The 13691-nt window shown below is 41.5% G+C and overlaps 1 protein-coding gene across 5 annotated transcripts in view; it reads right to left on the bottom strand.

Annotated features, from left to right (window-relative positions):
* EPHA3 (EPH receptor A3) overlaps window positions 1–13691 on the bottom strand; it is a 263757-nt gene that overhangs the window by 158195 nt on the left and 91871 nt on the right. The window lies entirely within an intron of this gene.

The raw sequence follows: 13691 nt of genomic DNA, 5'->3' as shown, positions 1-13691 counted from the left end.
TTCATTGGCAAAGTGCAATTTGAATTGATTGGCCCTCATTGAGTGCAATTTGAAGAGCCATTCCGCACCAGGATCTATGTAGCAAATTGGTTGCGGAACGAAAAAACGCCATTTTAAATAGTGGAATTCGTTGTTATGCATACCTGCCTTTGTAGTGGAATCCAGTTGCGTTTCTATCGTTTCCCACAGGTTTCCAGTCTCTGCAAAAATCGCTAGCCAGGAAGCGATATTGCCGAGCTTTGTCCCGCCCCTGGCCGTCACTCAAACGAACAGCCAATGGGCGGCCATTATCATGCTCCCAAAAAGCCCCTTTCCCGTTAAGGAAGGTTTTAAAAAAAAACACACACACACACGTTGCAACGAATCTGCCGCCCCCCCCCCCCCCGCACGGGCATGATTTTCAGCCGAAAATACAGTGAAAAATAAAGGGAAAATAAACCAGCAAACAGGGCTGTGTGTTGCTTGGTGACTTAAAACAGCTCTGGGGAGGGACTGCAGCCGGGGAAGCTTTGCTGGGTAAATGAAGGCTCGCCGGTGCGTTGATCTCCGCTTGCCCCGAGAAAAAAATGGCGATCGCTTCGCCGGAAGATCAGAGGAGAGAGCCAGGGGGAGGGACTTTGCAGAAACCGCAACAATGGTAATGCACAGAACTTTCCCGCTAGTGTTGCAGATTGGTTGCAAGAATGTAGCGCTTTCCGGAGGGTGAATCCACTTTTTGGGATTTCCCTGAAAGTGCTACAACGAAGTGCTTTTTGCGGATCAGTTTCAGGAGTGTTGCAGATTTTCAACGATGTTGTGCATAACAGCAAAACAGTAGCGATTTCAATTTGCAACCATTGTGCAATTTTGAACGAGTGCAGAATGGCCTGAACTGATTAGCCTTCATTGGCAGAGTGCTCTCTACCTATTGGCAGCACAACTCCAGGAGGACCAATCAGTTAGGGAGTGTGTTGTCTGCATGTAATTTGAACTGATTGGCAGAATCCAATCTGAACTGATTGGCCCTCATTGAAAGATTGCAATTTGAACTAATTAGCCCTCATTGGCAGAGTGCTCTCTCCCTATTGGCAGTACAACTCCAGGGAGGACCAATCAGTTTGGGAGTGAGTTGTCTGTATGTAATTCGAACTGATTTGCCCTCATTAGCAGAGTGCTCTCTCCCTATTGGTGGCACATTTGTTGGGGAAAAAATCTATTCCCTTAGCAGAGTTACTGTATAAATAATGAGACCAGACGTATATAAAATATTAAAACACAAACTTTACTATCTAAACAGGGTAAGGGAACTGGAAGGTAAAAAACAAGAAAATACTTAGCTCATTACAGGAGCTGTCTACCTTAACTGATATATGGTTGAGATTCAAGATAGATCTGCTTCTCTGCCTAAAGCAGAGTTCTTCTCAAACAATGGGAGGAAGTAGAATTCTTTCTCTTCCTGCCAAATTTGTGTACATGACAAACCAGAGTCAGGCCATGGCAGGGAAGCTAGGAAATTTACATTTGAAAACAGACCATTTGACCCACTCTGCCTGTCCCACTAGTAACATAATTAAACAGTTTAACCCTTTGACTGGTAGTCTGTAGCTGGCTCTTGCTAAACAACAAAGTCCAACACTATTCCCATGGAGGGCCAATCAGGTGGGGAGTAAATTCTCTGTATGGAAGTTCAACTTTATAATGGTTTGTGATAGTGATATGAGAAAGAGAAATGCAAATTGATATACTCTAAGCCAGTGGTCCCCAACCTTTTTATCACCGGGGACCACTCAACGCTGGGGACCACTCAATGCCTTTTATTGAGGCCCGGTGAGGGGGGGTAGTTTACTCCTCTACTCTCAACCACTGCCCTAACGCTCTCTGATCACTATGGTAATGTTTAAACATCCCTTCAAAATAAGATACAGATACGCCACAACAATGAACATAAGGAACATTTTATTTTCATGGAAATTTTAACTCATGACAATGACAAATCAATGGGAACCCTGAGCTTGTTTCTCTGCAACGAGATAGTTCCATCTGGAAATGATGGGAGACAATGACACCCGAAGTGTGTTGTAAAGGGCCTGGGGGGGGGAAGGCATCCTTCGGGGCCCACCTCCAATTAGTCGAAGGACCACATGTGGTCCGTGGCCCACAGGTTGGGGATCGCTACACTAAGCCACATTTAAACAATAAATGTTCTTGAAAATACTGTATGGGTCTATAGTGTATACAGAAATTATTATCTAATGCCACAAATTACTTTAAAATAAGGTGCCCATATTGTCCCACTTTTGGAGGGACATCTGGGGGTACCTGGCAAATTGTACTTACGCTGAAATTAAAAAATATATATTACAATACTATTTTTGCGTTCTATGTGTTCTATGAACCTTTTTGTTGCTCCATATAGAACAAATTTTGAATCAAGAACCCCCCCCCCCCGGTCAATGTTGTCCTGCTTTACCAATGTTAAAATCTGGTCACCTCACTTTAAAACCTTCATTCTTGTGTGTGGATAAAATACTGTCTTAAAAAGCATTTCATGATTTCAAAAGCAGAAAATATTTCATATTTTTTCCAATGCTTCTCCAAGTATCTACTTTTTCCTCATTGAAAAAATTAAAAAGTCCAAAACCAGTATGCCCCCCTTTCTCTGAATTCTAGTGTGCCTTCACATCTCTAGCCTTATGCCCAATTATTAGGAAATTATGTGCAACTAAACACTACTGAACTAAATTCTGAATGGGTACTGCTTCCACATGACATCAGCAGCAACCTGTAGCTCTCCAGTGGGTGGTGTGAGTTTACATCCTTTTTGCGATGTGATGAGGGAAAGTGGTAGAGTCCATTTCCCCGTCTTGTTGAGGTGCACAACAAGGTACAAATAGGGGCAATCCTGTCTGGAAGTAAAAATGGGTGACAGTTTTTGCAGCATTTTGCCTGCCCTACCCTCTCCATTTCCAGATCAATTTAAAATAATAATAATGCCTGTGCAGCTACAGGACCACAGAGCAATGTGCCCTCAGTTTAAATACAAATTTCTCTTCAGTGTGCACACTAATATTGGGATCGGGCAGCAACAGACATTCCTATTTGTGTTTTCTGGTGGTGGAGAAAGAGCAGGGGAGCCTGTGATGAAGCAGCCCTCTCCCTATTAGCTTGGCATCTGTGCTCTTTATTGTAAATCTTTACTGTGAACACACAATCATCGGGGTCCAATTAACATGGCCAGCCAATCCGAAATCTACCCAAGCATAAGGAGAGACCAGTATTATACAAAGAATCCCAAAAACCGATCTAAGGAAATAACCCTCGTTTATTGTTGTGGCATGATCCTATTGCAATGCAGAAGTGTAATGAATAAAAAGAAAACTGTTTTACTATTGCATGTTTATAAGCAGGAGGTGCATGCATTGTCTGCCTCTGCGTGGAAATGGTCATAGATTATTTCCCTCCATGTTATATGTATTTTCGACATTAAAATATCAATCAGTATATCAGCACTGTACATAAACCACCCACATATGTGTGTATGTAATGTATACATTGCAAATGCTGTGTAACAATCTCAATAGCAATAAGAATCGGAGAAATCAAACCATTCAAAGCATAGAGAGAAACAAAATGACAGAAAAGAATATTGTTATCCATCCCTGTATCTGAACAAATGTAATAAGGGTCACTGTTAAGAATGTCTACTCTGGGTTGGAATACTGCTGGAAATTTGGGTATAGAGCCTGAGAAGTTCTCAGAAGAGCACAACCTCAACCAGGTATAAGACCAAAAAGTTTACTCTTAAGCAGCTGTTTCCCCGTGGAAATTAATTTCTGGAGGCCAGTTACAATTCAGTGAGATTTCCAGGCCTTCCCTGTAGGATGGCAACCCTAAAACATTAAGGCAGTAAAGGAAGAGGAACATCAGTACAGGAAATTTTGTATTATTTAGTAAGGTCACTAAAGAGTTGATCTAACACCCTTCATTCAATCAGTGCCAAAACCAATTACTGTTTGAAATATCTTTATGTAAAAGCATGGGAGTAGAAAGAAACAGACATCCTGTGGTAAAGTGGAGGGGGGAAATGACTTCTAAATCCCCTGTTTCATTTGACTCAGTTCAGACACCAGCTTTAAATCATTCATGGGAAGCCACTCACTAAGCAGTGGCCTTCATGGTATCTCACATCAGTATCAGTGTTATGTTTCAGCTGCCTGGCAGATAGTTTCTTACAAATAGTTTGAGTAAACATACCCCACTTGCTAAGGAAAAAAAAATTATCTCATCCCGAATCTTTAAAATGAACCTCTGGACGGTAGCTAAATTAAAGGCAAACATGCCAGCATCCCTATCTTCGATTAGCAATCATCTTTCTTCCCTTCACCAAAAAAACAAAAAAGAAAAGAAAGAAAAGAAATCTGAGCATTGTGCAACTTGTGTCCCAGTCCCAGCACAATAGCATGCATACATAGCATTGTGTACATATGGGAACTGTCTCATTCTTTAAAACAAAACAAACAAACAGAGACTTTGACCTTGACAGCAACCATAAATTCTTCTCAGCGCTAGGCTACGGTCACAGCATTTCACATAGTCTATACTACATCCAATACCTGCCAAAGTTAACTCCATTGCTATCTGTACAAGAGGAATACTGCAATTTGCTTCACAGCATTATTCTGAAGCTCAGAAAATGTTGTTGCCTGCAGCATTGTGGAAGGAAATGGATACATTTAAGGAAATAACCCTCGTACTATGTCAGATGACTACTTGCTTTCTGAGGATAACCTAATATATCTCACTGCAGTCCAACAGCAGGCCACCTCTGAATCATCTGTTCCCAATGATTTTCTTTTAAAGCCATCATGGATGCTTTAAAGCCATTAATCAGATGCTTTAACATCTCTTTTCAGAGATATGACTAGCGACGAATAAGTGTCTTGTGACATATTTAAGAAATATGCTGCAGCGTGAATTTCCATATACCATTGCCCACTTTATGAGATGCAAGTTCAGATCACAGTGTGTGATCAGAAGTAAGATATACACTGTCTGTGGGGTTACCAGCCTGGGCTGGGAAGTTCCTGGAGATTTTGGGGTAGAGCCTGTGGGGAGCAAAGAGGCGGGACGTCACTAGGGAAGAATTTCACAGTCCACCCTCCAAAGGAGTCAGGTTTTTTCCAGGGGTGCAGGCTTTTTTTATCTTGACGTCAGTTGTGATTCCAGGGAATTACCTGGAGGTTGGCAAAACCTAACTGTCAGAGTTACCAATCTGAGCCTGAGTGTAAGGAAGAGAATTTCACCAATGCTCAGTCCTAAACCTGACTGAAGGGATACCTTCCGCTCTAGTCAGTGACTCACACAGTGGTATTGGGAGCGATAATGCTGGAGAAGACCAAAAGGGACAAGCGTTTTTCTAAACAGTTATCAGGAAAGCTTGTAAGTAGTGAAATGATTCCCTGCTGCCCGGGTCTTTTTTCTTGAATCTAAAAATTCTAGAAAGGCATCTATGTCAGCAAGAAGTAGGAGTCTGCCCAATGCTGTAAAGGTATCCCCTGTGCAAGCACTGGGTCATGTCTGACCCTTGGGGTGACGCCCTCTAACATTTTCATGGCAGACTCAATATGGGGTTGGTTTGCCAGTGCCTTCCCCAGTCATTACCGTTGACCCCCCCCCCCCCCCAGCAAGCTGGGTACTCATTTTACCAACCTTAGAAGGATGGAAGGCTGAGTCAACCTTGAGCCAGCTGCTGGGATTGACCTCCCAACCTCATGGGCAGAGCTTTCAGACTGCATGACTGCTGCCTTACCACTCTGCGCCACAAGAGGCTCTGCCGTCTGCTGTACTGGAATGGAAATACAAAAAAATCCCTTATGCTCAGAGATTCTGTCCATGCCCACAAAGGAAAGTAAAATCAATTGAGCATACATTCTTCCATTGTGATTCTTACAGTAAGATTCATAAAGAAACCACTGACCCTTTGCTGGAAGGTTTCCCTGGTCAATCAAATAAAATCAGACTTGATTATCTTTTGTCTGATAAAAGCCATCAAACTACATACCATGGCTAAATTTTAAAAAGTGGATTTGCCACCCTTTACCTCACATCCCATTGGTGAGCAACCAGGGGCAAGCCCATAAGGAGGGGGAAAGGCTCAATAGTTTCTGTAGCATTGTCTTGCCCTTGCATCTACCCACCCCTCTCCATTTCCTGCTTTATGTATTTTTTTAAACATGCCATGGCCTGCATCATCCAGGAATCTAAGCACTTTGTTTTTAAGCCAACTGCTTACAAACAAACAAACAAAAAAGACTTTTGGAGCTCCAGGGGCCTTATCCAGCCTTCTCACAACTCAGGCAGGCAAAACACAGTCCTGTTTCTGTTTTCTGGAGGTGGGGGATGAGCTGGGAAAGATGGGGGAAGGTTGAAGCCGCTTTCTAATGATCATACAGGAGGATGAGTGCTTCGTTTTTAAGCCAACTGTTTACAAAGAATGACTTTTGGGGCTTCAGGGACCATGTCCAGCCTTCTCACAATTCAGGCAGGCAAAACACAGTCCTGTTTCTGTTTTATGGTTGTGGGGAATGAGCTGGGAAAGAGGGGGGGCGTAAGTGTTGAAGCAGCCTTCCAGGCATACATGCTGCTTGTATTAAAGCCTACTGGTCACATACAAGCGCTCTTAGAGCTAAATCCCAAGTGGGGGGGGGGAGGAAGCTGTATTGTTCTGGTGTTTCTCCATAGCAACATGGAAGTGTTACTTTTATATTAAAATACACATGTGGTATTACCACATAGCAATGCAGAGGTACCTTTAAAAAAATAATTTGGGGACTCAGGGGGAAGAAATTTTAAATCCATGAAAGTGCTGCTGTGCTGTGATTGCTGGCTTCCTGGGGCTGACAAGTCAAGGAGCGGGGTGGGGGGAGAAGTTAATTTTGCTTTCCCTTGCAGCCTCGTTGGGAGGCAAAAGGCTGTGATGGGCAGAGGGAAAATGTGGGAGGGAAAATTTGGGACGGGTCACCCATGAGGAGGGCTGCAAAAATGAAGTTTACCATCCTGCATTTACAAGCATGAGGACACTCGTGTTTTAGCCCTCTGAGCAGAAATGGTCTTAATAGATAGCAAAATGATATGACAAGCCCCTTCTCTTTTATGAACCCACCTATACCAGGCATCCCAACTATATTTCCTATATCAGTACATTATTAAGTAGGAAGCTTCAGATCAATCTTTCTGGCTGAAATGCTTCCACTATCAAGAAGTAAAAGAGAGCCAACATGGTGTAGTGGTTAAAAGCAGCAGCCTATAATCTAGACCAGTGGTCCCCAATCTTTTTATCACCAGGGACCGGTCAACGCTTGACAATTTTACTGAGGCCTGGGGAGGGGGTAGTCTTTTGCCGAGGGATGTTGCCGCCACCGCCTGAGCCCCTGCTCCACTTGCTTTCTCACCGGCACCCCTGACTTCCTGCTGCCTACTGGCGGGGTGCTGCCAGCAGCAGCTGCGCAGTGCTATGCCGAGGGGGAGCCCCATCTATGGTGGCTGCCAGAAAGCACCAAAGGTGAGCCGGCGGCAGAGTGGCAGGGCAGCAGCCAGGGAGGAGGTTGAGGAGGAGCTGCGGCCCACTACCGACTGATCCACAGACCGGTACTGGTGCCCAGGGTTGGGGACTGCTGATCTAGACACCAATGCTTGATTGATTCCCTGCTCCTCCACATGCAGCCAGCTGGGTGACTTTGGGCCAGTCACAGTTCTCAGAGCTCTCTCAGCCTCACCTACATCACAGGGAATCTTTTGTGGAGAGTGGAAGGGAAAGCAATTGGAAACCACTTTGAGACTCCTTTGGGTAGAGAACAGCAGGGTACAAAAACCAACTCTTCTTTCTCTTCATAAATTGGTTCATGAGCAATATGAAACAAAAGGTCAAAATCAGGCTATAATGTAAGGTGCATGTGTTGCTTTATCAGTTAGCAGATGAAACTCCTTAACATATTGCATATTCTCTTAGAACTCCCTCTCAGCTCCACCAACCTCAAAAGGTGCCTGTTGTGGGGAGAGGAAGAAAATATGAGTGTAAGCTGCTTTGAAATGCTTTAAAGTAGAGAAAAGTGGGATATGAAAACCTGAACTTTTAAATTTCTTGCCAACAAACAAAATCACAAATTATATCAGTTTCAGCCTAATGTTTTCCTTTCACTGTTCCTGTTAAGAAAGGGACTGTTATATATTTAAAAAAAACACAAAACCCAAGGCTGCAGGTTTCTTAACAGATTAGTAACTGATGTGCTGTGCAGTAATCCCCAATTATGAAAGAATTTGGATGGTTTACATGCTTGGCATTAAGGCAGAAACCTCAATAGTGTCATACTGACTCCTCCGAAATGTTTGCTGTCCAGACGTACAATATATCTGATTACAAAGTGGTAATTAATGCAGTTTTACACATCTTTATGAATTCACATCTATCTTTTGTCCATTGTTAATGTGAAAAAAGATGAGTCAAATTCCTCCATGCTGACAAATATTTATCCATTTTATGGGTGTCTATTCCATTCATACTTTGTCCACCTTGTAAGAAGGAAGGACTCCCTGGAGAAGAGCCTAATGTTGGGAGTGACTGAGGACAAAAGGCGAAGGGGACGACAGAATGTGGTGGCTGGAAGGAATCACTGAAGCAGTCGGTGCAAACTTTAAATCAGTGGTCCCCAACCTTTCTGAGGCTGGGGACCGGCAGGGGATCGGGCCACGCCCACACGGACCATGCCTGCGGGCCGCGCCCGCGCAGGCCGTGCCCGCACATCGGGCCGCGCCCGTGGGCCGTGCCCGCACAGGCCATGCCCGCACATCGGGCCGCGCCCGTGGGCCGTGCCCGCACGGGCCGCGCATGCACGATGCGCAGCCTGGCCCTGATTCCCTCTCCCCGCCCTCCCGCAGTAAGAAGCTTCCTGGGATGCAAGCTTGCGGCCTGGGAAGTTTTTTACTGCAGGGGGGGCGGGGAGAGGGAGCCGCGGCCCGGCGCCATGGCCTTAGCGGCCCAGCACCGGGCCGCGGGCCGCAGGTTGGGGAACACTGCTTTAAATGGACTCCGGGGAATGGTAGAGGACAGGAAGGCCTTGAGGATCATTGTCTATGGGGTCGCAATGGGTTGGACACAACTTTGACAAAACCCTGATCTAACTACTACCCAAACTGTTGCATGATGACAGAGTTCTCATTAACTCATAGACCCAGGTGTCCATTCCGTCTGCTGAATTGTCAGAGATTACACAAACAAACTCCTTTCTACCTTGCATGCTGTATGTGATGAGCCAGAAAATGTTGGTCAGGTTGTATTTACTACGACGTTTGTTTTATATGAATTTATTCATATAAATTCATGACAGATAGCTCATGACAGACTTAACCTATCTCTATGCAAAAGTATAACAAATAAAACAAGGGGAAAGACATTCTACAAAGTCAAATGAGAAACCCAGCTGACATCAGGCCAGGACTGGTAATACGAAAGTCTGGGGGAAAAAATCCAGCAACAATTAAAGGATCATTCTTTACCCAGTCCATTGATGTGATTTCACTCTCATTTAGGCTGTGCTTCATCATGTTTTTTCTTTCTTTCGTTCTTTGAACAAAGTGACATTTCCCATCAAACTGCAGCTGCTCTAAATGATCACATCAAACTTTAACCTTATGGTAGGCAATCACTGAACCCACAGATGTATGTCAGTAAGGTACTTTGACCCAATGGTCTTTAAAGGAATTGTATTTGTTTGGGAGAGGGTTTTGCTTTCATTCTGTCACTGGTCTATTGATTTGCAAAGTGGCTGAGACATTTATTGATTAAGCTACAAACCTTTAAAAATCTACCCCTAATCCTTTCCAAAAGATGATCATTTGATTACTTATCATGGATTCACTATTATGCTATTATCATATAATGACTATCACATATAGACACAAAGGGCGCAATTTAAAATAGGAACGATAATTATCATTGGTTAAAGCTTTATTATCCAATAACTCATGCAGAATAGGAGTCAACTTTAAGAAAGCTGAAGCATCAACACAAAAATTTTGTAAATCAAAGCAAATATAATTTTATTAGTGGTTACTTCGATATCTGCAATCAACATGATTTGGTAACACTGTACTTCAAGAAAGGAACAACGGTCAAAGATGGCGCTTGCCTGTCCTTGCTCATCTTTCAAAATGGCTCTTACTTATAGAGCATTTTCCATCAATTATCAAAATGTACACTGCTCGTTACAATTCCTCTCTATCAAAGTCTTGTAACAGCTGTCAATGTTGTAATGTAAGCCCTTGTTAGTTTTTATACATTCCAATCTGGAACTAATGAGGGATTGCCCGATAACTCCATACACAGACAGAACTGAGGAAGGACTCTCTGGAAAGGGGAAGAGTGCAATGATGTATGACTTGTACAACTCAAAGCAACCTTTGTGTAGCTATTAAGTTAATCTCATTCACTTTCACCAAAAACAACGAAGCACTTTCAAAAATTAAAGTTTAGTTATTGAAAATGATTTTCTGAGACTTGACAGAATAGTTTGAAAAGATAAGGGACATGCTTGTAAATGCGTCAAATCAGGCTTTGATACCAATCAGCTACACAATCTAAGCAGAGTTCGACATGAAATGCATTGCCCATTATGATCATACCACATATGGTACCAACAAGGACAATTCTTTTCTTTTTTTTAAGTATAATTAAGAGCCCATTTCTTCTGTTTCCTTCTCCTCAAAACTGCAATATAGTTCCACTGGAGAAACAAAGATAAAGCTATGGGGAGTACTTGCAGGTATTTGTAGAATACATTCCTATAGTTCACAATAACAGCAAACCATGTATCCAAGTCCATCATACATCTAGTTTGAGTCAATGTCTTTTTTGACAAAAAAATAGTTTTGTAATTCACAACCACTACTTATTTCTGTATAATTTGGGGAGATACACACTGCAAAAATAAGACTGACAAAAAAACCCCAAAAAACAAGTTACTGAAATTAGAAATAAGAAAGAAGCATGGAATGAAACCTTAGCCTTTTTATTTGTTGCTCATCTTGCTTTCATAGTCAGGTTTTTAAAAAACCAAATACAAGCTGAAACCAGATACAGAATTATTTAAAATCTTAGTAAAGCTCTGTCATAAAATGAAATATAATTCAAAGCTATCAGAGCAATATCTCTAGTTCAATCTGCTTCTTTAGTTACATTCTTGACATGCCTGTATATATACTATACTTCTTTGCATACTGCCTTGTGTTTATTCTATGGGCTAGTTATGTCCAAGTCAATAGATGAGAAAATGAATTTGAATGTGATACTAGTTATGCTAGCTATGATAGATGCTAGTTATAATACTACTTATGCTAGTTATAATTATTATTATTCCTGTTTTAAATAGCACCCTTTGTGCCTATGTGTGATAGTCATTATATGTTAATAACTAGTTATACTAGTTATCTCTTCAACTCAAACTGTAAGGTTGAAATTTGTTTCACTTTGTTTGGAATGTAAGCCATTTTTTGTTTTTTTAAATAGTTGAAATAAATCTCATTATCTGAATCAGCTTTTTCCATTTGTCAGTTTTAATAATTTCATATGATTCAAGGCTAAATATTTGAAAATCTGTAATCAGATTTTGTCAACAGGATGTTAAAGTTCATAATTAAGCAAAGTTAAAGATAAATTTCCGAAACCTTAGAAATTTCTGTTTGAAAAAAGTGATCCACGACTTCTTAGTGGATCACCCAACTATCTCAGTCTGTTGCTGAGGGTAATCTGAGCCTCTGGTCTTTTTCAGACAGCAGAGGGTGCTTCAGAAATAAAAACAACAGACATATACGTCTTTGACATGACATTCTGGGGAGAATGTTAGGGTTCCCAGCTGGGGGAAGAGAATTGTACATGTTTATAGGGAACGGTTTTTGCACTAGTGGTAAACGATATATTTATTTCCACCTTTAATAATCTTATTAAACAAACATATTTTTAGCAAATATTGCAGTGTGGGGGGAAATCACACTGTTTAAGGTCAAAATACAAAAAAGTGATGTGAGCAGAGAAAGCTGTTGCCAATCAAGATCAAACAAAAAAAAAGCTGTTGCAAATCAAGATCAAACACATAAGTAAAAGGATCTATAATGTGTGAAGAGGCTAGGGCCATAATTAAGCAGAGAAGTTATGAAAAGTTTACGGTCCATCCATTTCCTTCTTTCAAAACTGACCATTACTCCTACATTTTAAAATTAAGTAGGAAGCAATGAAATGATTGTATGAGCCTGCTTGAATATATGGTTTTGTCTGTCCTGTACATTTCTCCCTTTTTATTTAATGTTAATTAATCTTTACAAAGGCAGCTGCTTAAAAATTCCAAGTGTGATAAAAGCTATCCAAAGACATCTAGGTTGCTATTTCAGATATGATCCAAATGTTTCTCCTAATTACATTACTAGTAATTAAATGTCAAAATTGCCTGCCCACTTCTGCTCCGCTCTGCATGTGGAATAACTATTTTAATTGCTAGCTTTAGCTTTTTTAAAAAAATTTTAAACATAGACACAAATTACAGAGCCGCACTGGTCAGGCAAAAACTATGTGAAAAACTGGACTGGGTTCGAAGTCTTCCGATTCCCGCTGTGTTACTGACGTCAACAGCAGGGAAGAGATTGGGTTACCAACTGCTTTTAAAGTGCCACTTAAATCACACCCTGGTGAAAATATTTGACAAATTTGGGTCCTGATAAAAGCTGTCAGGACAGCAGGACGTTGTATGTAAAACCAGAGCATACCAAAATGTCCCGTCGCTTTTGTTAATGGCCTTCTCATACAAGGCTCACTTGATGAACAACTGGAATGGAAATCAAAAAGCTGGGCAGCTCCCCTGGATACTAAGAAATGATTGCAGGATCAGAGTCTCATTTTACACTCATGGTCAAAACTAATCTTTTGCTGTGTAAAGTCAGCAGCCATGGTATATGCTGTCTCAAACACAGGATTCATCTTAAATATTGAAATAAAATACATGTTCTGAACTTAAAAAAATAATTTGGGGTGATTTAAAAAAACTTTTTAATATGCATTTTTTCACCTATTCCAAAAGAACTTTAACCTGGAAGTTGTCATATTGCTTCATGTCAGTAACTGGGACCCTGCGGTGCCCTAGCATTTTATTTGAGCTAATAAACATGCTGCTTTCAGACAGAAATTGCTCAGCTTCATCTCAATTAAGTGTACTAGGCTGAGGGAAAAGTGAATCTATGTGCTATCCTGGGCTCATAGCCCCTCTTAGCCCTGAAGTTCATTATATAACTCTGGACCATCAGTTATTTCTCCGTTTGTAGTATGTTGTGTGGATAAAATACAGGCAGAGACAACATGTATCTCCCAGAATTCCTTGAAACATGGGTTGGGTTAATAATCTAATTTTCTGGTTTCATAGGGGCATCGCCAAGATTATGGCTCGGGATCTTCCAAAGAGATTTGAACTAAATAAAAATATTCTGATCATGGAGGAATGTTTCACTCGCAGAAGGAAACTCCTGTGGGAAGAATATCTCCATCTGCTCAGGAAAGGTTCTCCTGCAAGAAGAAGGCCTCCTTTGGATACAATAGCTGGATGCTATGGGACTTAAACATGACTGCTATTCCCATAAAACAACAGAAACTAGAATAACTGATGTATTGATATCCT

The sequence above is a fragment of the Paroedura picta genome, chromosome 6, assembly GCF_049243985.1.
Source record: "Paroedura picta isolate Pp20150507F chromosome 6, Ppicta_v3.0, whole genome shotgun sequence".
NCBI classification, from domain to species: Eukaryota; Metazoa; Chordata; class Lepidosauria; order Squamata; family Gekkonidae; genus Paroedura; species Paroedura picta.
The sequence above is the reverse complement of the archived record's forward strand: the minus strand, read 5'-3'. Positions and strand labels throughout refer to the sequence as shown.